This window comes from Solanum pennellii, chromosome 3, assembly GCF_001406875.1.
Source record: "Solanum pennellii chromosome 3, SPENNV200".
Classification (NCBI taxonomy): Eukaryota; Viridiplantae; Streptophyta; class Magnoliopsida; order Solanales; family Solanaceae; genus Solanum; species Solanum pennellii.
This window is the reverse complement of record NC_028639.1, coordinates 21,240,120-21,251,701: the sequence shown is the minus strand read 5'-3', so window position 1 is coordinate 21,251,701 and position 11,582 is coordinate 21,240,120.

Here is an 11,582-nt window from a genome sequence, read left to right as displayed (position 1 = left end):
AAACCATAAATAGAAAAAGTTAGAAAAGCAAAGTATAGTAGATGAGTAAGAGCCTGTTTGGCTCAGCTTAAAAGCTGGTCAAACTGACTTAAAAGCTGATTTTTGACTTATTTATCTGTTTGGTAATACTCAAAACAACTTATTTTAAGTTAAAAAAAAACTTATTTTAAGCCAAAAGTTAAAAGCTGGGGTAGGGGTGCTTTTTTTTTTTAGCTTATAAGCTGTTTTAAGTTGACCACATTTTTATCTTTTTGCCCTTAATATTTTTATACAATCTCCAAATTACAACATAATCCTAACATCTCTTTCTTCCATTTTTCCCTTTTCACGTTTGGCATAGCAACTTCAGCACTTTTATCCAAACACATAACTGCTTATTATAAAAATAAGTTTCAGCACTTTCAAAAGTACTTTTTTAAAGCTGCTTTTATTAAGCCCATCCAAACGGGCCCTAAATAAACAAATTTTCAATAGAAGTGCTTTCATTCAAATTTCAAACTTTGGCTATGGCAAAAGGCATGTTGCCTTTTTCGAACATCACGGGGGAATTTTAAAAATTCAAGCAATTAAGGGAAATGCAAAATGGTAGGTCTCGGGCCTCTTCCGGACCGCCACCGATTTAAATATGCATAAATGATGCCCTTCTACCAAGGATTTTGGGGAATCAGAATCGGCGTGGAGGTCCAATTCTACAGCATCTCTCTAGGCTCAGCATCATAGATACCAACTAGCTCGATCTCTTCCTCAATAACAGCATCTATCTCCTCGAAAAGGCCATAGATTCCTTCCCCAAGGTCGCCATGCTCGGCGTACTACCGGATTGGAAATGATTGATACAGATGTGGGATCACCTTAACCAATGCTTGATCACTGCTCTTCTTCATCTTCATATCATCATCTGTGGGGGTGTACCCTAAACCATATCTCGCTCCTATGACGGGGATCGGAATAGGCTCAATAATTCCTCAGAAATTTCTTCCCAATCCGAAACATGGTTCAAAACCATTCAGCACCATCACAGTGGCTGTCATCTTGTACACGGCAGGCATGGGAGTCTTTGGGGCCAAGTCCTCATCGGTGGCATTTACCAGCTCCACCGTGTAGAAATATGTACCTCGCGACACCTCATCAATGGTTGGCGCCTGTCTTCCAGAGTGACTCCCTTCGCCATGGATAACCAACTCTTCATCCTTCCAAACAGTTTCATCAATTGATGCAGAGTAGAAGGCACGGGTCCAGCCCTATGAATGAAAGACCTTCCTAAAAAAAGGTTATAGCTAGTGTCGATGTCCAAGACTTGAAACTGTACACTGAATTCTGCTGGACCCATTTGGATGATCAGATTCACCTCTCCCAACGTATCTCTCTGAACTCCATCAAAGGCTCTTACATTTACTTCGTTTTATTCTAGCTTTCCCAAATCAAACCCTAACTGCCTTAATGTCGAAACGGCAAATGTTCAAACCGGATCCATCGTCCACCAGGACTCGATTTATGACCATCCCGCGGCATATGATAGTTATGTGCAACGCCTTGTTGTGTGACCTCCCCTCAAAAGGCAAATCGTCATCGCAGAAGCTAATCCAATGCCCTCGGTTAATTGGCTAATCATGGTGGCCACATTATCGCTACTTGTGCCGATGGGCACATACGTATCATCAAGAGATTTCATCAAGGCCTGTCTGTGTAATTGGGAGCTCATCATCAGGGCCCACACGAAAATCTGGGCTAAAGTCTTCTCCAAATGTTTAATAATAGAATAATCCTTTGGCTACATCTTTCTCCAAAATTCTTCTGCTTCGCTTATTGGCCTTTTACCCTGATCCTTCTTCTGTCCTCCAAGGGCCAATTCTTCGGGAGTATAACATCTCCCAGATTGATTCATACCCTAAGCGGCAGCAGTTTCAATCATAAATTTTGGCCTGACAAGAGCTTCTGATGGCACCAAGGCAACAGCCTTTACAGTGTCAGGATCACGAACTTCTTTTTCTCTTTGACGCTTAATGAGGCCACAACCTTTTCTAACTCGTCATGCACAACTGGAATTATCATCTTAGTCACACACCAATCATCGTCTGTCTTTATCCTGTTGATATTGATGCCTCCATGATTCGGCAAAGGGTTGGTGTTGACATTAGGTGCGGTTGTTTGAAGAGAGAACACCTCTTGGTCGATCAAATCTTTAATCTTATGCTTGAGGTTTATACAGTCTTCAGTGTCATGCTTAACGCTGTTGGAATGATAAACACATCTCTGATCAGGCCTATAGAATTTAGAACTGGTATCCACCGTTTTTGCCCCACTGGGTGGATGTATCCTGCCATAGCCAGTTGCTCGTACAACTTTGTTCGGATTTGAGCGAGCGCGGTAAAGTTCCTGGAAGGCTTCTTCTCGAATCTGTGTCGAGGTGGATCATAACTGCCTTGTTGGGGAGGGGGTACCTATTGATAACTTCTGGTATTTGGACGGGGATCTTGGCTTCTGGGATATGGATTTTGTTGGTAATTTTGTAATGGATCTTCGTAGTTCGTGGGGGCATTTTGGTAAACTGGAGCTTGGACTTGATAAACAGGAGGGGGTTCTCTATAGCTCGACTGCACATTGGCACAGTTGGGAGCGACATTTTGGAAGTGACAGGTTGGCATTTGGTAAAGTGGAGGATGATTTTTGTAAGTGGGAAATGGATTTTGATAATTTGGAGGAGGATTTTGGTAGACTGTAGGAGGATTTTGGTAGACTGGAGGGGTATTATTTGGATGATTAGCTTGAGTATAGTAAGCTTGGTAGGAGTTTTGAGAAGGTCGAGAACGACCTTGGGAGGATGACGATCTTCTGGGGTTTTTCCTCCCCTCATATAAGACAGTAGCGATTTCTTCTTTCTTTTTATTTAATGATCCCTACGATCCCGGCGATGTGGCAAAACGGGTTATTTTCCCTATTTTTAAACCATCTTTGATAGTCTCACAAACCTTGACTATCTCAGCAAATTTTGCTCTAACGAGAAACATGATTCTATCATAAAATTCGGGCTCTTGCACCCGCACAAACACTTCGACAATCTCCTTTTTAGACATGGGAGGTCTTACCCTTGCCTTTCTCCACCTATAGGCAAACTCTCTATAGATATCGGTGGATTTTTGCTTCATCTTCTCCAAAGAGTATCGATCAGGAATGATTTCTATATTATAAGTAAATCGATAGATGAAGTCCTTTGCCAGAGCGTTCCACCTGGGCCATTGCCGGGTTTCGTGGGAGGTGAACTATTCCAGATCCTCTTAACACAGACTTCAGCTGAAAAGCCGCATCAACAGAGCTTCATCCCTAAAAACTCTCACGAGTTGATCGCAGTAGGCTCTCAGATGAGCCATAGGGTTTCCTACTCATCCGAATGTATCAAACTTCAGGATCTTGAACCCTTCTGAATGGTCCAGATTTGGATGAATGCATAAATCCTCATAGTTGAGATCGGCGGTATCAGGGACGCATTCGAGCTCTTTCATAGTCTTCTTGATCTCTTTTCTTATGTCCACCTTTGCCTCTTCCTTTGTCTTCCACTCCTTTTCCTTTTCCTCATAATGGTCTAGCTCAGAACCGTGCATATCATGCTCGGCAGGGACAAGAATTTGGAAAGTGGACCTTTTAGGTACGGGTGGAGCTACGGAGGGACTCTGGGCATTTTGAACGGTTTGGTAATTCTGTGGGTAAGTCTGAGGATTGGTATGTTGATTCAAGTTGTGATGGGGTTTTTGGGGATGGAAAGTATTTTGACTTGGATTTTGGTTTTGCTTTTGCGGTGATGGAGCGGTTTGATGGTGGGTATTTTGAGGATGGGGTGGCATTTGAGGGTGGTTGTTTTGAGGAGGAGGTGGAGTTTTGTGGGATGCGGAAGCATATTAGTAGTTTTGTGTAGCCAGACCTATAACTGACAGTTTCTGAGTAGGTGTAGATGGTTGGTTCTAAGCTGGGTCCATATTTGAAGAAGGGAAGTAGATTTGAGGTCTCCCATCAGTATTGTTAGCAGCAAACCCTGGCGGAGGCAGATCCTGTCTCCTTTGCAATTCAACTCTCATTTCTGCAATTTGCTGCATCAATTGCATAATCAATTCATTCTGGTCCGCTATGGTAGGTTGAGACACCACAACACCGGTGAGACTTACTTCTTCGTTACTGTCTCCCATGACTGTCTTTCTTTTGTCTGAATCTCGTTTAGGGAATGAATCTGAGGGACCTTTCGATCTGGTGAAATAGGGATGATCTGCCAACTTTTAATCGACACAGATCGGTTCCGAAGTACCTGAGAAGGAAAAAAACTCAAAGGCATATTTGTCAGTGTAGATTCAGAATACAAAATGCATAATTTCACACAGAGAGCAGATAAACACACAAGTTTCTTTGTTTGAGGATATCTTCAACTCACGAGTAAGGACGGAAAACACATTTTTTTAACAAGCAGAAGTTTGCTTGTTTTAGTTTTGACACTGTCTCAGAAAGGCTAAACCACTTTGAGCTAAGGTCTTCTTGTAGATGATCTTTGACATCTGTTGATCTAGCCTTTGTATTTTCTCATAATATGAAGGGGGAGAATGAAAATTTTTTATGGATGGGGGCCGGGCCTGGGAAGGCTGCCTACGTATCTCACAAGGAGAATTCAGGCCCAACGTAATTCAAATACAAAAGGAAATATTTTCAGTCATCCATTCATTAAGATTACAAGGAAATTGACAGACAACAAAGCTTTAATGATAAAACGACGACTAAATCTTAGTTATTTTTTTCCCTCACAATCTCAGTCACGGGGAACAAACTCGACTTGAATCTTTCCCATGTTGATGAGGGATTCGAGGTTGTGGAGGAAGTCAAGACACTTTTCAATGTTGTGGTCTGCGACATTATGATAGGGACAACGTTTCCAAACTTCTTACTGAATAGAATGCGATATTTCCATGCCCCCGTAGAAACGGATGAAGACTCCATTCTGAACTAATTCTTAGTAAATTTCTCTCATCGTTTTCTTGAATAGAATATGGTCCTCTCTGTGACTTGTATGTCAAGCCGCGGTTCATCACATGCAAGGAGGACGCCGTCACCCCAAGTGTTCGGAGTATTGTCTATGCTGAACAAACGACGGACTGCGTTCTTAAAATCTATGCACTCTTCTATCGTATGCCCTGTTTGGTTAGGATGACAGTCACAAGTTTTGTGGCGGTCCCCTGATCCCACTTGGGAAGATTCTCTTTCAACGGGCCTCAGCATACGTCTAGATCGATAATGCTCAAAAATGAAGGCGCAGGAAATGTCCTTTATCCTTTTTCGGTATTCCTGCGGATATGCTTCGAGAGAAATTTTCTTGTCTTATTTTGCCAGAAATCCTTCGAAAGAAGGTTTGCGGGCAAGTGCCTCCTCATAACTCTCTTCCTTGATTTCTTCCTCGGGTCTCCCAGGAGGAAACAGTAAGTCATTCAGGCGCTTTCCGAGCTGCTTTTGTGTGTCTATCTGCTCTTCTTCACTTGGCCCAATCTGGATACTCTTTCATTTGTCCATAGCGGTGATCTTGCCTTTCCTGAGACAGTAGAGTAATACTTTAGGATTTGGGATATGAGAAGTGTTTTTGGGGTGAGAAACCCGAGACTCGGAAAATTTGGTCAGACATCTTATAGTAGTGACTTGTGTATATATTTTCTAGGAATTTCTGGATGGGAGTGGGTTTACGATATCCTCATTCATAGCAACATAGCACAAAAGCAGTTAAAACACACATACATTGCGTCCTAAACATATAAGGGACCCTTTTGTGCCAAGGGTATGCCTAGCGCATTTGAATGATGTACGCTTGAACTTGAACCAAATAGACAATTCCCCCCCAAATAAATTTCACAAATGAATAATAACGTTCACAAAGGGGAAATAAAAGGATAAAGTACTAAAAGACAGACCCACACAGGGGCCATTTGAATGTACGAAATTGCAATAAAGGCAGGCCCACGTAGGGGCTGAAAACAACATAAATACATATAAAAACCCACACAGGGGCAAAATCCACTATGTTGTCCCTGATGATCCTGCTCCGTCAGACGCCGTCTCCCTGAGTCTTGTATTTTTGAAAAATATATTGTAGCATTAGCAAGAATCCTTCACCCATGCGTCCTTTGTCTTCCAAGCTTTCGTATCGCATTCTCTCAATTTTCTCCTTGACCTAGGTATCGAAATTATCATAACCACGTCTTAGTTTTTCCACCTCTTGAGTCTTCTTCTCAAGAGCATCTTGGTTCTCGACAAACTTAACGTACACTTCTTGGGCTTCCCTTTTTACCTCTCGTAGCTCGATCACTGCCTTGGCTTCTTTGTCTGTTACGTTGTGAAAGCTTTGCGGGGTTGGGGAGGAGATACTTTGTATGTTGTCTTTCAGCCATTCTTTGTAACCCTCATCATATCCAGCATTGAATCGGTCTAGGGCAATGGTGTCTTTATCCATCCGCTCGGCACTTTTCTGTTCTCTGAACATTTTAGACGCTTCATGCACCCTATCGTTTCCAATGTCATATACATAAGAGCCATAGTACTCCTCTTCAGGTACAGTTTGTCTCCTTCCAAACTATCGCAAGACTCGAAAGGGTGCATAAGGATGAATACCCCGAATACCTGGTAGAGGAAGACCAAGCTGTCTGCGGATCTCCACGAAGACTTCTTTAGAGATGAAGCGATCGACCATCCATTGGAGATCTTCTTCTCTCAATTCGGAGAAAATCTGAGCCCATCTTCCCCTAGTTCTCCGATTATCCATATTTGCCCAGTACAGCATGTCATTCAAATCTTTAAGCGTGTTCTTGTTGTCGAGAACATGCAACTTCTGAGTCCCAGCACCCTTTGCCAAGTGGCTCAGAATCCACCACTGAAGGAGTAGGTTGCACCCTTGGAAGTATCGATGCCCCTCTTTGTATTTTCCCAGGGCTCGATACATGTCGGACAATATAACTGGAACAACAAGATAGTATTTCACCTACCCTTGGTTCTCGTACCCTTTGAATAGAGTGTGCGCGAGTGTTATAACTTGGGTATTAATGCTCAGACTTGGTCCATGCGGGAAGACCATCGTCCCCAACAATACTACAGCAAATGCTAAAGGACGAATTTCATTCCATTCGCTATAGGAAACCTTGGACTCTCGGTTATAAGTGTCATAGAAGCTCGTGTGTCCAAATCTGATATAAAGGTCTCTGAATTATATGTGGGATTCTTGTCACCAGTAGGCAAAACTTTTCACCAACCCGAGCCAGTCTGCAACATCTTCTACGGAAGACTTATTACGGATAAAAATGTCTTCTTGTTTTCTTGCCTTTCTTTCTATCCTGTTACCTACTGTGTGTATGCAGTCTCTGATCTCTTCCAAAGTAGGGTGATCTCTACGGTTCTAAATCGGAACACCATTCGTTGGATATCCCAATACCCTGTGAGCACCTTAACCAGTTCTGGCCAACCGTTCATGTTGATCAACTCTGTCAGAGTACCCACATATTTGTTGAGGGTTCTTCTATGATCCCCGTCGAGATTGTCTTACCACATTTTAAGTTTGGGTGGATCCTCTATAATCATATCGAACCTTGGAAAATGATCCATATCTACAAAATAGAAACTAGTTAGGTTTACCCACCCCAAATATGGTTTCACACGTACATCATTCAAATGTCAAATAAAATGATGTGTCGTGAGGTCGGAGACCTTGGACACGATTTTGGCGATTTTCTACTAAATGAACTTAATACACCTTCGGTATTAAGTCGTCTTAGACTGATGCTTAATTTTTGTTTTGGTTTCGCTGTATCTTAGGCTTACTAGAATAGGCTTCAAATTGACGGTTACCCGAGTCGGACAAACAACGGGGTGAAGCTACCAAACGATGTTGGATGACCGCATTCCAACTATTCGTTTGATACTTTCAAATGTTTTTTTTATATTTCTGAAAGAAGCCATGGAAAGCCACGTAACTTCCATTTCATAATGCAAACTACTTGCCGTTTAACAAAAATTTGACATGAAAAATGCAACAGTTATAATAATAAGATAAAGAAACAAGCAAACAATTATATCACGTAGCCAGACAATGTTAGTTTTAATGTTAGAATCTTCCAAGTCCCCAGCAGAATCGTCATTTCTGTTTTATCAAAAAGGAAAAATAATATTTTTTATATGTTTTTGACTTTGTTAGAATCGCCACTTAATTTTTGATAAAAAACAAGAAAAGTTGGTTTTCAAAAGACTTAAACAGAAAAACCTCTTTGAAAACTTAAAGGGGGTTCGGGGATTCATATTTATATTTTAGGAAGGTGTTTAAGGCACCTAAAATATCCGCTTAAATGTGGTTTTCCAGTAACTAACTTATTTGGCTAAAATTAAACTTTAGGATAGCGATGAAAATACTTCTTCGAGTTGTTTTGTAAGGTGAAGTACTAGTTTCAATATCTAAAATGAATTTGAATCTTTTGCAAGGTTTATTTTAGATTTGCTTAAATCGTTAAAACTAAAGTGGCGTTTCGTAGGGATTTGGATTCTTTAACCCTAAACCAACGACAAATAAAGCAGGTAAAATAATGAAAAATAAGAGGGAGAAAGAGAATTGGGTCCAAATTCAAGTTTCTGTCCGCCTGGACCGGTATGTGGACCCACATATTTTGGGCCTTTGGCCCACTTCATCTAGACCTGTCTTAAGTACTAGAATAATAATAAGGAAAACATTACAAGGCTTAGGCCCAAAGAAAATGAAATACAACAAAAACAAAAATAAGATCAAATATGGGCTTTTGACCCAAATTCTTCTATTCCTCCGATCTTATTCAATTTCCTTCAAATCCTCACGCTAGTTCGCTTCAAAAATCTGTCCACCAAACTTTGGGATTGACTCGAGGGAAAAATTTTGATCCTTTATGGCTATCCGAGATTCAAGGGAAGAAAAGAGTTATTGGCGAACTCAAGGCCGATTTTACACATGCGGCAAAAAAACAAATGAAACACGTAAGCCATACAATATTGACCAACTCGGTTCAACACAAAATGTGTATAACAATAAGTCTACAATAATTTAGTAGCAAGAATTTTTGAAATAGAGAAGACAATTTATTATAACCGCTGCTAAACAACATAAAGGAAATTAATCCATGCACACTTCCTATCAAATGAATAAACATTTCAAGACTCCCGAATTTAATACAATAGGCTACGAGAATATTGCAAAATCCATAAGCTACATACGATATATAAAATGTCTTTATTACTTTACTATTATTATTATTATTATTATTTATTATTATTATTATTATTATTATTATCATTTTCAAAGAGCACAGACAAACAGACTTTTATCCCTTAACTATCCTCGAACTCCTTATCACGTCTGACATCGCATCATAATATGAGAAGAAATAATAATGATACGAAATATAATTTAAAGAATAGATGTGCTCAAACCTTCTATTAATTATAAAAGACAGAAGCAAAGAAGATACATGTAAATAAACTTATATTAAGGTTCCATATAGTGAACAATTTTACATTTTTTTACTATTTTTTTTATAATTCGTTTTTTTCTACATCTCAACAAAGAAAGGCTTAAACCTTACGATATTACGCGCCAACCAGTAGAAGGAAAGAAAAATCAAAATATGAGAAAGAAGCAGCCAAACGAGAAAAGCACAAAACCAAAAATAAGAAAATCACGGAGATATTAATCTAGGCATGGTTTGGAGACGAGATAAATCAGAGACATACATTCGACCTCTTATTTGAACGACATGACGATTTTGATGAACAAATGAGCACAACATCTAAACTCCCTATTTAGGGGGTTTCAAATTCACCACAATGTTCACCAAACACGGTAACCGCAGGCTCATTCAATTCTAAAAAAAATATTTAAAATGCGTATATGTACTTGTATGCAGAAAGGTTGGGAAGGTCCACAATTTGGCATTTTATGAGCTGTAGGAGAAGGAACTAAGAGATGTACAAGTCTAGATAAGTCCTAAAAATTTAACGAGATGAAGACAACACCTTTGTTTGAAGAAAACAAACCTGCCATGCTTTGTCGAATATTATCAGCCAAGATTTGCAATGATACAGAGAAAACTCAACAAGTTATCAGAAACGAAAACAGCCTAGTTATCACATTCACACATGAATAGACCATATTAAAAGGCAGCCAACTGCATGAATGAACTAACATCCCCAAACTGTTTAAGCTGTTCGAAACCAAACAGATTAGTGAACAAAATAGCTATGAATTTAAGGGATAACGAAAGCCGACGATATGCGCTTGATCGAGCGCTCAATCACTTAAAGAAAAAAAATAGAATGATATGAACAGATGCTTCAGAGATAAAAGAAACGAGAACAAACAACTTTGAACCCATCATACAAGCTCATCTGGACTGCGCAGAGAGCTACACTCATGCCAACACAAATAACTTGTAATAAAAGGCAGGGATGTAGAGTGGTTTACCTTACTTGGGGCAGCGAATGGGACTGAATGAGCTGAAGAGCGAGATATCCACCACAAAACTTAAGAACACAAACAGCAGTTGACAGTTTGAGCAAGATATCGAGCTCAAGACGATCAACTTCTATCCCTCACACAGGATCCGAGCAGTAGACAGAGGACCCCGAATAAAATCCCAAAACTCGACTAAAGTATGGGAAACGCCGGCTACGGAAGGACGGAAAACTTAGGCCAAGCGACTACCTCTTCGTTTTATCAAAGTATTTTGTATATATCATGACTATTTTCTAAAAGAAAAATGACTGTAACTAAAAAAAAATCCTAGAATCCTCCTTCTGTCGCTAAAAAATTGATCGAAACTATGAAAAAATGAAAAACAAACTTGTTTCAACTTCTTCGAGGTTTTTCTTAACTTTCTTGATAGATGGATTAAATGAAGTATTTACTTGCATGTAGTCGTTCTTAAGAGTCATGGACTTTTTGTGTATCGCTTTCTTATCATGACTAGAAGACATGGTGACGTTTCTAAGTCCATGTTGTCTCCCCTTCTCAATAGCACCTGTAGAAAAGAAAAAGTCATCCATAAATAGATAGATGATAATACATTGATGAGAGAATAAGGTAAATACTACAGAGTGAGATAAGTGAGTAGGATTAGTATATTTATGCAATTAAAAACTCAACAAAAATTAAAAAGATTACTTGTTCCAATTTCTTGGATGTATTGCTTAACTATATCACTAGATTGCAAAAAAACATAGTTGGATATTTTCCTTTTAATATCAAATATTTAAGCCCTCGTCCTCGTCCTTTTCCAATTTGCCCGGGCACAACAAATGAGTATCTGATAGTACTCTTCATAATTGATCCATCCACATTTTCAATTTTCATATTGAACCTGTAAAACAAGGAAAAGGTAGAAAAATAATATGAAAATTTTCTATTAGTGAACTAAAGACGAAAGAAAAGTAGTCTTTCAAGATAGTTACTAGTGAACTAAAGGATAGAATTAAAGTAATAAGGAACAGGAGTTTTTAACAGTATGAATTATCAATAATCAAAAAGAAAATAAATCTCGTGATCCCCCCCCCCCCCC